Source organism: Echeneis naucrates, chromosome 2, assembly GCF_900963305.1.
Source record: "Echeneis naucrates chromosome 2, fEcheNa1.1, whole genome shotgun sequence".
Taxonomy (NCBI): domain Eukaryota; kingdom Metazoa; phylum Chordata; class Actinopteri; order Carangiformes; family Echeneidae; genus Echeneis; species Echeneis naucrates.
Window position 1 is genome coordinate 6058088 of NC_042512.1, and position 13296 is coordinate 6071383.

The window sequence follows — 13296 nt, forward strand, 5'->3', positions numbered from 1 at the left end:
CAGCACTGATTTACAGGAAACGACAAACATTGGATCGTGAACAGCTAGCTGTTAGCAGAGGATGGTTTCGATCCATCGACCTCTGGGTTATGGGCCACTGCACCACTCTGCTGTAAACCACCCCAGATGGGACTCGAACCCACAATCCCTGGCTCCCAAGTCTCCCAGCAGCTCCTTGTTGCTAAAGTCAGATGTTGTAGAAAAACTTCTGGGTTTTCATCAGCTGTAGGTTACAATGATCAATATTATAGATATGACAGACAGAGTTCTCAATGTTTTCCTGTTAATCAGTGCTGCTGAAAACCTCATATAGTGTGTATAACGGCTTTTCTTTTGAAAAGGTTGTTAGCAGCAACAAATGTGACAACCAATTCCTCAAGTTGGTGAAAACAATAACAACACAGGGTGTGACCAAACAGGTGTATTCACAGAGGGCAGAACTGCTGAAGGAAATATGTTTTGCTGCGTTTCAACTCCTACAGTTGTGCACTTCTGAGGGACTCTGTGGCGCAATCGTAGCCCGTCTGACTCCAGATCAGAAGGTTGTGTGTTCAACTCACGTCAGGGTCAGATCATCTTTTTGCACTTTTGGTAAACCCTCACATACTCTGTGGTGCAGCAGGACGTGTTTTTCTGATGATCCATTTAAGAAGGGGGGACCAGAGAGTGTGTGCCAACTACAGGGTCATCATGAACCTCTGTTTTGGGTGGTGGTTGGATGTTATTGGTTTTTCTTAATCAATATCAAACTAAATAATGGCAATAAAGGTTAAATAAATAAAGGTTGCAGACCCCTGATCGAGGGGTATGATTCTGACTTTGGGTGCAAGAGGTTCTGTGTGTAAATCCCAGAGGAGCCCCTCATATGATGTGTCCACTGTCTGCAGTTCCACTATTCAAGTGTCAGTAAGTTAGACAACATGAATTCAGGAAGGCTTCTCTGACTTCAACAGGTTCTGTTCAATGTGCTCTAACTGCTTAGAAATGTCTCACTGGATCAAAAGCTTTGAGCTACGATAGGCTAAGTAATTATTTAAGTTTGATTTGTGAAAATAAGCCAGAAAAACACTTTCACACAGGCCAGTTAGCTCAGCTGGTTAGAATGTGGTGCTAATAACGCCAAGGTCATGGGTTCAATCCCCATACTGGCCACAAGCAGCATCTCAGAACTTGATGTTGTTCTCTCCATATACTTCAATGCAGCCTGAAGTCTTTTTCCAACCAGTGGAACTGCCCCCTGGTGGTCATTAGAAGTGCAGCTTAACTTATCAGATGCAACAATAACACAAAGTTACAATGATCAGAGCAAAGACTGCAGATTGATCATTTCCTTTGTAAGTCCAACAATCCATGAGGGGAGAAAAATTCATGGCACCCAGAGTGAGAAGCAAACCCCAAAACTAAGGAGCACAAATGCACATTGCATTTATCATACAAGACAAAAAGACTTTTTTTGGTTATTTATGCACTCAAAAGTTTTACCTGTCGCAGGATCTCAGAAGCTAAAGCTGCCACACCATGCAGGGGATGTAGCTCAGTGATCAAGATGGATCCAGTCAAGTGCTGGTAGAGACGATGGAACAGACGATAAACTGACAACAGGACATTAAAATCAGCCACACTCAGAGACCACGTGGCCTAAAGGATGAGTCGTCTTAACTTTGTGGTTGGTCAGAGGTGTATTACAGGTGAAGGGAATAAACAATTTGAAATTTGCTAAATATCTTTTTATCTCTCATTTCGGCTTTAACTTAAGAAACAATGCCTGGTATAAAAGGCGTTCATGTAGAAGACATAGAATCTGTGATGTGTTATGTGTGACTTTAATGCCATAATTAAATAACAAAGCTCAGGGAATGTCTTTAAAAGGACCCACAACAGCTGCTGAAACCTGGGATTGAAACAGGGACCTTTAAATCTGCAATCTAACGCTCTCCCAAATGAGCTATTTAAAGTGTCTTGTCAAGATCCTGGTAACACAACCAGACAGCAAACTTCACACTGTCATTCATCTGTCATTCATAACATAACAGCTGGCATTGTGCACCATGCAGGGGATGTAGCTCAGTGGTAGAGTGCATGCTTTGCATGTATGAGGCTCCGCGGCCCCCGCCATCTTCAGCATTGATCATGAAGCACAGGAAATACTTATCTTGTGCAACACCCTGATCTCTCAACTATCCACTCAGCTTGGAGCAATTTATCCTGTGTAGTCATCCTACCAAATTACCAAAGTGAACACAAGTGTACATGTGATGACAAAACAACAGCCATTGAAGTCCACTTAAAGGCAAACTCCTAATGTTTCGGCCTCTTTTTTTAAACTCACGTCAAAACATCATAATGAAGTTACGTCAAGTACATATACAACAGGTCTAGACCAAACTCTTATTAAAATTATTTTGAGAGCCGTGGTGAGGAGGGGTTCCAGGTCAGTATCTGGAGGATTTTGCAGATGATGTGCTCCTTTCAGCACCATCAGCCTGAGAACGACAGCACTCATTGGATCGGTTCACAGCAGAGTGTGAAGCAGCAGTGGAGCAGTGGAAGAGTGCTGGGCCCAAAACCCACCTCTGCTGAGGCAGTGATGCAAATAACAAACTACATTCTACATTGATCAACTTGCTGATCACTGCCACTACATGTTGATGTTACAACAGTTGCACTGCCCCTTTCCTCCACTTTGGTTTCACCAGAGCCATTAAATATGGTATAACCTGTAATACATAACATCCCAACCACGAAGGGACTTGAACCCTCAGTCTTCTGATTCGAAGTCAGACGCCTTGTCCATTAGGCCACGTGGTCACCGGGCCATGTTAATGTCCCATGTTAATGATTCACAGCTTCCACCAAATGGAGCCAAATAAGACACAAAACTTATTGTGATGAGAGTCTGAAGATGTCCTCCTTTGAAGCTGCTTCAAAGAATTTCCAAAATCACATTTGAGTAGCTTCATTGACTGATTATTAATCATCATAATCTGATATAAATGCTTCTGATACAGTGTATCTGAAGCACAGGACAGAGTTTTGCTCTCCAACACTCTGATCCCTCCAACACCACTCCACTCCACTGGAGCCCATGACATGTCCCTCGTTTCATTATCAGCAACGGAGATGCCGGGGATTGAACCTGGGGCCTCACACATGCAAAGCATGCACTCTACCACTGAGCTACATCCCCTACATGGTGTGGCAGTTTTAGCAGTTTTAGCATGCCACTCACGTGCATGAATTCACATACACACACACACCGGCGCCCCCCAACAGCACGGTGTTTCCAGCATTTTGATGTTGGTTCATAAAGTACTTTGTACTTTGTACTTTCTCAGCTGCTCAGCTGAATCACATGTGATGTTGGAAATTCTTCAAAGCAGCTTCAAAGGAGGAGTTTCATTCTGTGAGTACTGTGACATGACCTCCACCATTGACTATTCATTCTGACTCTGCAACAATTTGATCTACAGAACGAGGACATGACCTGACTGTGTGTCTCATAAATGTATGAATCCAATCTGTTAAAGTGACGCTGAAATGAATCCTTGTAGCATTAATTGTTCAGCAGCATGACGTGTCATGATACTGAGGTTGTGTCCTGTTTGGGGGTCACCACAGAGGAGGAGCTAGTGAGGACAGGCAGCATTATCAATGTCCTCATCTCATCCAGAAGGTTTCATCAGACAGATAATTGATTTAGCTGTGAGGCTCCAGTGTCATGGGAGACGTCGGTAGACCATAAGCCATTTAAAAGAAAAATCCAGTTTGATGATGATTGGAAATGTCTGTTTATTGTTTATCACTTGTTAGGATCCCTGTTAGCTGTCACTGAGGCAGCAGCTACTCTTCCTGGGGTCCAAATGAAAATGCGCATCTGCAGTCAAACAGGTTCACAAACCACTTTACCATCAACCTCAACTGTATACACATTACACTTCCATTACCAGATCCTCTGTATATAGATGAATGTTGCAGTGCTGCTGTGGCTTAGCTGGTCAAAGCACCTGTCTTGAAAGAGTCATGATGGTCAGCTACTGATGTTGGAATATTTTAAGATCCTCTGTACATTTCTGTACATCAGAGTGGTGCTGTGGCTTAGTTGGTCAAAGCGCCTGTCTAGTAAACAGGACATCCTGGGTTCAAATCCCAGCAGTGCCTATTTTAAGGTTGTTGAGATAAACTCATGTAACCTCTTCTGCAGGAGTTCCATTAAAACTCTCTGACCCATCAGGTAACTGCAGAGTCTTCATGTCTCCCTTTGGAACATCCTGACGTTTTGTGGAAGAGATTAAACCAAACCAGATACTATCCAACAAAAACAGCTGAGGACAGTGCTGTGGACTTGAGCCAGTAACAGGCTGAATGATTTCACAGCCAATGCTGTTAGCTGGTTAAAAATTTGTAAAAATAAGCCAAAAAAATGCTTTCACACAGGCCGGTTAGCTCAGCTGGTTAGAGCGTGGTGCTAATAACGCCAAGGTCATGGGTTCAATCCCCTTACTGGCTACAAGCAGGATCTCAGAACTTGGTGTTGTTCTCTCCATAGACTTCAATGCAGTCTGAAGTCTTTTTCCAACCAGTGGAACTGCCCCCTGGTGGTCATTAGAAGTGCAGCTTAACTTATCAGATACAACAATAACACAAAGTTATAATGATCAGAACAAAGACTGCAGATTGATCATTTCCTTTGTAACAGTTTAGTGATTAGTTTCCAGCGGGCATTGTGCACCATGCAGGGAATGTAGCTCAGTGGTAGAGTGCATGCTTTGCCTGTATGAGGCCCTGCGTTCAATCCCCGTCATCTCCAGCGTTGATAATGAAGCACAGAAAGTACTTATCTTGTGCAACACCCTGATCTCTCAACTATCCACTCAGCTTAGAGCAATTTATCCTGTGTAGTCATCCTACCAAATTACCAAAGTGAACACAAGTGTACATGTGATGACAAAACAGCAGCCATTGAAGTCCACTTAAAGGCAAACTCCTAATGCTTTGGCCTCTTTTTTTAAACTCACATCAAAACATCATAATGAAGTTACGTCAAGTACTAGTACTAGCTGAGCTGCAGCATATAAACTCGAATCCCATCTCTGTGGAATCTGCGTAGGAATGCCATTCCTTCCTTTCTTCAATCACCAGGACAGCAGATATTATCAGTGATATGGGGGGTGGGGGATAAGGAAGTAGTTTGAAAGTCACAAATGTTACCTTAACTTGAGCACTAACTTGACTGTTGAATTCAGTAAGTGCTACTTGTTGGGGCAGCGCTGACTGACAAAGACAACATCTTCTTAGAATACAATACTGATCATTTCAATTATGAAACACAGACGACTTCCTTTTGTACAAGCGCTTCTCTTTGCGGTTGTCCTGGATGGTATTAAAACCAGTTTTGATAGATTTCTTCAGATCAGCTGAGTGAGTGAATTTGTCGTCAACATTTCCCGAACTGAAGCACAGACTTGTGTTCTGAGAGCAGTAAGTGCTATTTGTTGGGCTAGTGTTGGTGATTTCAGAAGTCAATGACAAGTTTTATCAGTTTTTAGGGTGTGGGGGTTAAGAACATCTGAATTAGTTAGCACATACTAAGTTATCTTAATGGGTAGGCTGCTGGCTTAGCATGTATTTGTATCAATCAGCTTCTCAGCTGTTCTGAATGGTGACAGTTGTTACATCATCAGGCGATGTATCAAAGGCAGCAGCTCTTCAGACACACAGGTGACACACAACTGTGAGGAGCACAAGTGTTGACCCGTCGCACCCTACACATTCAAACCCCAGCAGTGCTGTGGTTCATACTTTACAGTATGTTTTCAGTCAGACCTGCTGATCTGCAGTGATGGGCTGTGTGTGCCCCCTGCCAAACACTGCATGTTTTCACATGGGGGTGGGGGGGTTGAAATTACAAAGGGAGAAAGAAAGAATCCCATCCTCGTCGGTGTTCAGCTGGCTTTAGTCTGTCTGAGTTGTACCCTGCTGTTGAGCAGATTGAAATGCGGTCATTACCCTTTTTTAACAGGAGACAAACTTTGTTCAGAGTCATGATGGTCACTACACTACAGAAACTGCATGCACTCATTCATTTGAAGCGAACGTGAGAGTGTGACGTATCCATCTGTGTCGCGTGGGGCATCACTGAAAGGCAGGAAATGCCTTTGATCTCCAGTGACGTCACACAGTCTCGTTGTGGAGTTATTAGTTGTTGATTCTGCAAAAATGTGGTGCGGTGAAATGGTCCATAGAAGTCTAATATCACCGAAACATGTTAACCAGACAGTGTTCAAGGATTTGAGGTTTAAACCACTAAAATCTCATTATTAATTAAAGCTGTGTCTGTTATATCTATAACATTTAACATTATGCAGAAGGCACTGCTGGGATTTGAACCCAGGATCTCCTGTTTACAAGACAGGCGCTTTGACCAGCTAAGCCACAGCACCACTCTGATGTACATGTATATACAGAGGATCTGGTGATGGAAGTGTAATGTGTATACTGCAGCTGAGGTTGATGGTAAAGTGGTTTGTTTTAATGTAGGAGTGCAGCGTTTGGATGCTCCAATCAATTGTCAATTGAGATTGAGGTAGTGATTTAATCATTTTACTCCTGGAGATACTTTCACTATATATAATCACACTGTGCAAATAAAGATCAGTATATGCATCACGGTACCACTTTGGGTTCGTTTAGAGAACATGTGCTGACGGCTGGGGAATTAGCTCAAATGGTACCCATGACCTTGGTGTTATCAGCGCCACACTCGAACCATTGCCGTTAGCTGTGTATGAGGGAGCTGAGCTGCAGACCATTCAATGTGTAGTGGGTTCGAGTTTTGTTCGCAGGGTAGTGTGGCCGAGCGGTCCAAGGCGCTGGATTAAGGCTCCAGTCTCTTCGGAGGCGTGGGTTCGAATCCCACCACTGCCAGTTTGTTTCTTGTCAATGAAAACTAATCAGCTAATTCGGGCATTTTTTGTCTCCCTGTGAACAAAAGTTATAGAAGCCAGTGAAAGACGATACCAACACCAGGTGGGCTGAAATGAGAAACATCACAGTCACATAGGTTTTTTTGACCTACCTTTCCAATATTCTCCCTCCTCTTTCAACCACACCGTGAAATATTGTGAGATTTCCCATAATGTCATATGTGTGTCATTTTTGCAGTGAAGTATTTAATTAAATGTAAAACTGTTATAAACGGAGTGTTGCAAAGATGCTGCAAAGACATCTTTCTGCCATTCACTCCTCCAAACCTTTGGACACAGCTTTGAGCTTTCTCACAGGTGTCTCACGCTTTGGTCGAGCGAATTGAGCGTTCAAATACCACTCCTGACAGTCTGTGCTGTTACCCAGCTTCTTTGTCTGAGGGCCTTCTGGGAAAGATCTTTGTTGTGCTTTAAGTCACATCTGTCCTCATTCAGCTGATTCCTCAACTAACTGTTAGTAGAAACTGTTTGTAAATGTTAGCACCTTGAAACTTCCGACACAGCTTTTTATCTCTCATTTCAGCATTAAGAAGCAATGCCTGCTATAAAAGGCATTCACGTGGAAGACCTACAACCCGTGATGTGTTTCACTAAGAGCTCAGTCATCACACTCAACTGATGTTGTAAACAGGTTACATTCAGAGGAATAGAGGTAATTAGTAGCGATGGGATTCAAACCGACCCTTTGAAGAGACCGCAGAATGAATGCAGCACCTTGGACTGCTTGGCTTCTGAAATGTTTCATCAATAGATTGAATAGGTGAGGGCTTTGGGACGGGGCTCACAGCAGCACCTGCTGTTGAGAGCTGCAGAGCGATGTGCACTTTCACATCAGTTTACACCACCAAAGTGGTGTGGAGACGCTGACAACTTCCCCGCCCTGCAGGCTACTGATTAACTGATTAGCCTTGTTTATCTTTAGATCAGTACCCACCACACAGGAAGGCTCTGTGGCGCAATGGTAGCGCATCTGACTCCAGATCAGAAGGTTGCGTGTTCACGTCAGGGTCAGATCATCTGTTCTCATTATTGCTTCCATGTCTTCCACTCACTTGAGTAAAGATCAGAATGAAAAGAAACATTTTTTCAATAATTTAAAAACACCTTATCAATGTCCATTAGGCCAGTTTAATGTCCCATTGTCAGAATCAGTCAGCTCTGCCTGGATACAACAGTGGTCAGGGCTGTATGTTTATACTGAAACACTGACAGCTCTCCTCCATCTCACTCTTTTACTTTCTCTGGGTTCCAGGCCTCGTTGGTGCAGTAGGCACGCACGTCAGTGCACGTCGGGGGCATCCTGCACAGCACAGACGAACCTCAGGGGAACAGACCATTGCCAAAAGGAACATCATCAAAATCAAAAACATGGCAACTTTCATAAATCTAACCTGCAGGGATTATCACAAAGTTCACAAGAACCAACAACAACCCAAATCAAATGTCCTAAAAGTCAATAGAATTCGGTTCATTTTATTTGATAATTGTTTATTCATTATTTATTTTTTTTTAAATTGCTTATACCTTTGAGTTCTGCAGACAGAAGCAACAACAAAACTGGAACAAATTTTCACTGCTATGCAGATGATCCCCTCCTGTATGTGACTAACAACCGTGACTCCTGCCATCTATTCACATTGGAACCTTCACTGTGTGAAATGACAGATTTTCTTTCACCTCTACTGCTGTAAGGTTTTGGGACAAAGGTATTTTGGTCGACCTTTGACTGCCCACGCTTTTAAAGGACTAAAATTCCATTCACATCTGCGTAAGCACATGCCAGCAGGGTTCCATGGTGTAATGGTTAGCACTCTGGACTCTGAATCCAGCGATCCGAGTTCAAATCTCGGTGGAACCTGAATCTTACAAGTGAAACGCTCTACACATGTGAGGAAGTGCGAATTTTGAGCAGTCATTGTGTATTGTGGACTCACTTTGATGGGCTCATTTTCAGCAAATTTTTCGGTTCATTTTTTTAGCATCTGTCGTCAGAATGGCTGAGCGGTCTAAGGCGCTGCGTTCAGGTCGCAGTCTCCCCTGGAGGCGTGGGTTCAAATCCCACTTCTGACAGAAGCTGCTTTTCTTTCATTAACAGAGTGTACTGTGGAGGTCATGAGAAAAAAGTGGGAGGAGTCTTTGATCTCTTTGATGTCATTAGAACCTCACCTCACCTCACCTCACAGAACGTGTGGTGCTGTGGCTTAATTGGTCAAAGCGCCTGTCTAGTAAACAGGAGATCCTGCGTTCAAATCCCAGCAGTGCCTCTTTGATGAAGTTTAATGTTGTTGAACTCATGGAACTTCCTCAGCATAAGTTCCATTAAAAAGACACAGCACTCTCTCTGACCAGTCAGTTAACTGTCACACTCTCCATGTCTCTCTTTGTTGGTCTAGGGGTACGATTCTCGCTTAGGTTGTGAGAGGTCCTGGTTTCAAATCCCAGACAAGTATGCCTTTCTTTGTTTGTGTACCAGCAGCCTGAGCTCTGGAACATTTAATTAAAGAATACATTTTGATGACGGTTGGAAATGTCTGTTTATTATTTATCACTTGTTAGGATCCCTGTTAGCTGTCACTGAGGCAGCAGCTACTCTTCCTGGGGTCCAAATGAAAATGCACATCTGCAGTCAAACAGGTTCAGGTAGATGCAGAGTCCTACATTAAAACAAACCACTTTACCATCAACCTCAGCTGCAGTATACACATTACACTTCCATTACCAGATCCTCTGCATATACATGTACTTCAGAGTGGTGCTGTGGCTTAGCTGGTCAAAGCACCTGTCTCGTAAACAGGAGATCTTGGGTTCAAGTCCCCGCAGTGCCTCGTTCATAACTAAAGCTGTTGTAGATAGAAAGCACTTGTGCATGGTCTGGCAGTATTAGCTAGCCACATAGCTTCTGAGCTCCTGCAACACTGATCTGTCTGATGAAGCCTTTTGGATGAGATGAGGACATTGATGATGCTGCTGAATTTAGGTCACCTGCACTTATGTCAACAGTCAGAGCTCCATACACAATAAGAGTACTGAAGAAAAATACTTTAAACATGAGCTCTGTGTCACATTCATGCAGCTTGTGTAGAAACAGTTCATTCCATCAGAATGAACCTTCACCTGTTAGTAATATTTTGGTAACAGTCAAAGCTCCATACACAACAATAGTCCTGCTTCTGTTTACCAAAAGGCTCCAAAATCCACCCAGGACCTGCTGTGTTTAGTTAGCTGAAGTCTTGTGGAGAATGTGGGCATTGATCAGGACCTCTCACATGCTAAGCGAGCGCTGTACCATTTGAGCTCATCGCCCTGTGCAAAAACCACCCATCAAAGTGAGTATGCAAAGACTCCCTGATTAGATCACACACAAATTCCTCACATGGGTGAGGTGGACCAAAACCAGGTTGTTTCCATTTTCCAAGGACGGAGTAGCAATATTCTCTCTAGTCTCTTAACTAGTCTCTTCAGGGGCATGGGTTTGAATCCCACCACTGCCAACAGCCCAAGCTGTGGTATGATCTTAAATCTAGCAGCTACTGTCACTTTGAGTTTCCCAAGTGGGGACTGAGCTGAAGATACAATCAAAATGAAACTTTCTTTTTTAAATGCTTCCATGGTTGTTCTTGTTCTTTCTGTAGCAAAAAGTTAAGGATTTGAAACGCGGCAAAACATATTTAATGATAAAAAATAAAGATTTGAAGAAGGAATGAAAATAAAAGTGATGAACTGTGGATGTCAGCCTGCTGTTGGTCTGACTGAAGATGTTCTGTGGCTTAGCTGCTCACAGGGCCTGTTTCTGGAAAAAGGAAATCCTGGGATCAAATCACTACACTTCCACTGATGTGATTAAACTTTCCCAGGCCGCCTGGGTGAAACCCAGGAATCCTGACCGCTAGACCATATGGGACTACAAGGTGCCGGATTCAGGCTCCAGTCTCTTTGGAGGCGTGGGTTCGAATCCCACCACTGCCAGGTTGCCCCAGCTGTGCAGTACGCTCGCCCACTGAGCTACATCCCCTGCATGGTGTGGTAGCTTTAGCAGCTTTAGCTAACCAGACAGCTTCTGAGCTCCTGTGACAGCTAAATCGCTTATCTGTCTGATGAAACCTTCTGGATGAGATGAGGACATTGATAATGCTGCCTGTCCTCACTAGCTCCTCCTCTGTGGTGACCCCCCAGACAGGACACAACCTCTGTATCATGACAAGTCATGCTGCTGAACAATTAATGTTACAAGGATTCATTTCAGCGTCACTTTAACAGATTGGTTTCATACATTTATGTGACACACAGTCAGGTCATGTCCTCTTTCTGTAGATCAAAGCGTTCAGGAGTTTAAACACAGCAAAACATACAGAATGATAAAAATTAAGATTTGAAGAAGGAATTAAAATAGAAGTGATGAACTGTGGATGGCAACCAAACCAATGAGTGCTGTCGTTCTCAGGCTGATGGTGCCGAAAGGAGCACATCATCTGCAAAATCCTCCAGATACTGACCTTCAGTCCTAACCCCTTTACAGTGAAAAAGTCAAATTCACAGTTTATACTGATTTTTCATCCACTTTGGAAGAGTTTGGATCACAAATTTTGCAAAATGCTTAATTTGACAGGAGTGGGAATTGAACCCATGTCTCCATTCAGAGACCAGAATGCCCTTTAGTGCAGGAAGACGTTTACCTTAAGTCTGGTGCCTATAGACCACTCAGCCATCCTGACAGACGGACTGTTACTTGAATTTGAATTACTTGAAAAAATGGTCTTCCATATGACAAGTGGAGATATGCTACGCTCTACTCTGCATTGCCATCATATTGGAGGTGGGTTTGGCTGTGCAGTCAGCATTGGTGGTTCAGTGGTAGAATGTGAGAGGCCCAGGTTCTGTTCCCGGCCAATGCAATGGCCACTGCTCTCCATGAAAAGCAGCAGTCAGCACTGCCTGGATACAACAGTGGTCAGGGCTGTATGTTTATACTGGAACACTGACAGGTCTCCTCTATCTCACTCTTTTCCTTACTCTGGGTTGGTGACAGATAGAACATCATGTTACTTCATCACATTTTAAAAGTTTTCATTTTAAATTTTAAAAAAGTTTGGAATATTTCATTAACATCTTGTTAGAGGCAGGTGGAAGGAATTTCAAAAGCCTTGTCACAGTTTCCTGCCTTAATTCTTGATGCCCCATATTCTGATACTTGAACAGGGATGCAGATCACTGGACACATCACATGCAGGGCTCGTCCGGGATTTGAACCCGGGACCTCTCGCACCCAAAGCGAGAATCACACCCCTAGACCAACGAGCCCTTGGTGAAGGGCCTTTTTTTTTTTTTTTTTTTTAGAAAAAATTTTCCTTTTCATTCTGATCTTTATTCAATCCTTCTTTATTGACAAGAAAGATCCAACATTAAGAACAGAACAGCTACACACAAACAAAGGAATCATTAACAGCCCTTCAAGAAGGGGGACCAGAGGGTGTGTGCCAACTACAGGGTCATCACACACCTGTGTGAAGCTGGCCCCCCACCCCACGCAAAATATCAGCGAAATAGTCTGTCTCCTTTGTGTTTCGTCTGTGCTGGTTTGTATGGCATTATTTTTTTTAGCAAATCCACAGGTCACCCAGCCCGCCATGCATTCCAAGTGGACCCGAAATGGTACCGTTCATTTGTACTCCTACGGTTTCACAGATATTACACATTTTAATTTCTGGTGATGGTGTCACCCAGCCTGCCACGTTCTCTGAATGGACCTGAAGTGGTACAGTTCCTTTGTACTAGATTGTGCCATCAAAAAAAAGGTTTGTCTCTCTGCTAGATGAGTCCTAACAACAGCACTCAGCTGTGTCATATTTTAAGGCTGTGCAGATTACAGAGATTCTGGGGGGAAAAAATGGGCCTGATTAAGGCTCCACTCTCTTCGGAGGCGTGGGTTTGAATCCCACCACTGCCAGTTGCCTCCATTCCTTTGGATCGTGCATACAACATCAGTTGAGTGTGACGACTGAGTTCTCAGTTTAACACATGATGAATTCTAGGTCTCCCACATGAATACCTTTTATACCATGCATGCTGAAATGAGAGATAAAAAGCTTGTAGGAAATGCCAAAGGTGCCACAGTTTCTACTAACAGTTGATTGAGGAATCAGAGGAATTGAAAACTGAATCACATCAGTGGAGGTGCAGTGATTTTCTGTTTGCAGAAACAGGCCCTGTGAGCAGCTCAGCCACAGAACATCTTTATGACATTCTACAGCTACGATCAAAAGGCTTGTTGGGGAAATCCTTTCACTGTTTCACTCAAGTCCACAGCACTCTGCTC

At 43.5% G+C, this 13296-nt stretch overlaps 12 non-coding genes across 12 annotated transcripts; 8 read left to right on the forward strand and 4 right to left on the reverse strand.

Annotated features, from left to right (window-relative positions):
* The first annotated feature begins 1078 nt into the window (after positions 1–1078).
* trnai-aau (transfer RNA isoleucine (anticodon AAU)) lies at positions 1079–1152 on the forward strand. The gene has a single exon. It is a non-coding gene; the product is annotated as a tRNA-Ile (tRNA).
* Positions 1153–2735: 1583 nt separating this feature from the next.
* trnar-ucg (transfer RNA arginine (anticodon UCG)) lies at positions 2736–2808 on the reverse strand. Its single transcript has one exon. It is a non-coding gene; the product is annotated as a tRNA-Arg (tRNA).
* A 307-nt stretch (positions 2809–3115) lies between these two features.
* trnaa-ugc (transfer RNA alanine (anticodon UGC)) lies at positions 3116–3187 on the reverse strand. Its single transcript has one exon. It is a non-coding gene; the product is annotated as a tRNA-Ala (tRNA).
* An 897-nt stretch (positions 3188–4084) lies between these two features.
* On the forward strand, positions 4085–4158 carry trnat-agu (transfer RNA threonine (anticodon AGU)). Its single transcript has one exon. It is a non-coding gene; the product is annotated as a tRNA-Thr (tRNA).
* Positions 4159–4433: 275 nt separating this feature from the next.
* On the forward strand, positions 4434–4507 carry trnai-aau (transfer RNA isoleucine (anticodon AAU)). The gene has a single exon. It is a non-coding gene; the product is annotated as a tRNA-Ile (tRNA).
* A 1859-nt stretch (positions 4508–6366) lies between these two features.
* trnat-ugu (transfer RNA threonine (anticodon UGU)) lies at positions 6367–6440 on the reverse strand. Its single transcript has one exon. It is a non-coding gene; the product is annotated as a tRNA-Thr (tRNA).
* A 402-nt stretch (positions 6441–6842) lies between these two features.
* Positions 6843–6924, forward strand: trnal-aag (transfer RNA leucine (anticodon AAG)). The gene has a single exon. It is a non-coding gene; the product is annotated as a tRNA-Leu (tRNA).
* Positions 6925–8769: 1845 nt separating this feature from the next.
* On the forward strand, positions 8770–8841 carry trnaq-cug (transfer RNA glutamine (anticodon CUG)). Its single transcript has one exon. It is a non-coding gene; the product is annotated as a tRNA-Gln (tRNA).
* Positions 8842–8970: 129 nt separating this feature from the next.
* trnal-cag (transfer RNA leucine (anticodon CAG)) lies at positions 8971–9053 on the forward strand. The gene has a single exon. It is a non-coding gene; the product is annotated as a tRNA-Leu (tRNA).
* Positions 9054–9173: 120 nt separating this feature from the next.
* On the forward strand, positions 9174–9247 carry trnat-agu (transfer RNA threonine (anticodon AGU)). Its single transcript has one exon. It is a non-coding gene; the product is annotated as a tRNA-Thr (tRNA).
* Positions 9248–9734: 487 nt separating this feature from the next.
* trnat-cgu (transfer RNA threonine (anticodon CGU)) lies at positions 9735–9808 on the forward strand. Its single transcript has one exon. It is a non-coding gene; the product is annotated as a tRNA-Thr (tRNA).
* Positions 9809–12209: 2401 nt separating this feature from the next.
* On the reverse strand, positions 12210–12281 carry trnap-ugg (transfer RNA proline (anticodon UGG)). Its single transcript has one exon. It is a non-coding gene; the product is annotated as a tRNA-Pro (tRNA).
* Positions 12282–13296: the final 1015 nt, after the last annotated feature.